Source organism: Lactuca sativa, chromosome 3, assembly GCF_002870075.4.
Source record: "Lactuca sativa cultivar Salinas chromosome 3, Lsat_Salinas_v11, whole genome shotgun sequence".
In the NCBI taxonomy this organism is placed as follows: domain Eukaryota; kingdom Viridiplantae; phylum Streptophyta; class Magnoliopsida; order Asterales; family Asteraceae; genus Lactuca; species Lactuca sativa.
Genome location: NC_056625.2, coordinates 149731461 through 149733579, shown reverse-complemented (window position 1 = coordinate 149733579; position 2119 = coordinate 149731461).

Sequence of the window (2119 nt, the reverse complement as noted above, 5' to 3'; positions counted from 1 at the left end):
CAAAGTAATCCACCATGTAAACATGCAATACCCAACATATCTCCATAAGGATCACATCGCTAGGGTCAAACCCTACAAACACTCCTCTTCTACCCTCCCTCTCTCTACTTACGACCATAAGAGCCAAACCACCACCATCCTTCTTTATTTTCAAACACATTATCCTCTCAACTCTCCAAAGAAAGTTCCTTCTTTTTCCTCCTAAAAATTGTGAATTGGTGTGTGCTTCAAGAGGTTCACTTCAAGTTTCACATTGTGGTAAGATCATACAAACTCAAGTTGATATACTTCATTCTAAACTTAATCACTCCTCTTACACATATGTTTTCCATGAATCATGTTTCCTAGAACCTCATAAGTTCGAAAAGCTTCTCAAGAACACATATAGCGCCGATATCTCCTCATTTCCTCACAAAAAACTGAAAACTTCAAAGCAAAGTGAGTTCATACCCCTTATTTTCGATTTTTACTTTGTTTTGGGGGAGAATACAAGTTGTTTTGTGTAGATCTATGTGTGTATGCATGATTTTGTGTGTTTTCTTTAGTTACATATATGTGTATGTGTTGTAAACTTCATAAACTTAAAGATCTACTAAAAGATGATGATATTGGTATAACATCACACTTATTTCAACTTATCTTACAAGAAAAAAGTTTAAAATACGTTTAGGTTACTTGAATCTAAGAAAAACTTCATGAAAGGGGCTAAAATCGACAAAATGACAAAGTATGGGTTATTTATGTAACCCACGGCTAGTAAGGGGTTCAAAAGGAAATTTTTGCTAAACATGGCTAATCTCGACATTTGAGACCTTATAGGGACCAAAAATGTAAATATTTTCATAAATTGGCCTTATTTGGGCTTCTCATGGTTTTAGGCCCAAAAATTGTAAATTTTGATCTTTTGTGGGCTTAATTGTCATTTTCAAGAAAGTGTTGTCAAAAATGTAAATTTTTGATAAAAAGGGGTTAAAGTTATGAAATTATGAAAATTTGGGGCAAAAAGATGAGATTTTCTATAATGGACCGAATATGTATATTTTTACAAAAAAAAAAAAAAAATCAAGCCAAAAATGATATTTTTGACAAAAGTGAGTTAAAAATGTTATTTTTACAAAAACTGGCCTTAAAAACAAGTTTTTTCCAAAATGGGGCCTAAAATGTTATTTTTACTAAAATTGGGCCGTAATTGTAAATTTTTGGCTTAATGGGCAAAGAATGTGATTTTTACAAAAAGTGGGCATTTTATGCCCTTTTAGTAAATAATTGAGCTAATTCTAGCAAAATAATAACAAACGGGCTAATTTTTACCATTCTCAGGCTATTGGACCTTAGTGGTCCATTTATATTTTTGATAGGTCCTGAATACTATTTATTTGTTTATTGGGCCTCTTAGTCCCATTAACATGCTCGACGAACCCTGAATACTCTTTGCGTGTTATTTGGGCCTGAAAATACCTTACATGTAAAATGGGCCTTAGTTGTCATTTTTCATATATTTTGGGCTCATGTTATATAATCTCATTCCTTTCTGGCCTGAAAATGACTTACATATGTAGTGAGCCTCAGTTGTTCACTTACATGGTTCATTGGGACTGGAATGAGTTTTATATGTTCTCTTCGCGTAAATTCAATTAAGGATCTAGTGAGACGTGTCGGTTGACACATATTGAGTGTACGATCGTAGCCTGTAGTTATAACCAGAGTCTCTTGGAGGGAGAGCGGGGGGTTTGTGTATACATCTATACGGGAATGACACCCCACACTTGAGCTGTTTACTACAGTTAGACTACACCAGTCTAGGGTGACGAAAAATTTATTCTATTTTCTGTCGGCGTCCATAAACGCCAAGACATGCGAAATTGTCATTATCTAGCATGGTTATAACGACTCACTTAGAGGAATTAACATTATAAAATTTACGGGAGATCATTCTCTTTTCTCTTTGGATTACTCGGGAACATACTCGCGCCGGTACTCAATCTCGGGGGTTGTACCAACATTCTCTTTTACATGCAACATAGGGTTGTCTGGGGGCATTCTATTTACATTCTCTTCATTTACTTTTGGAATTCTATTAAACAAAAACACACATGCATTAATACAAGATCGGAAAAAC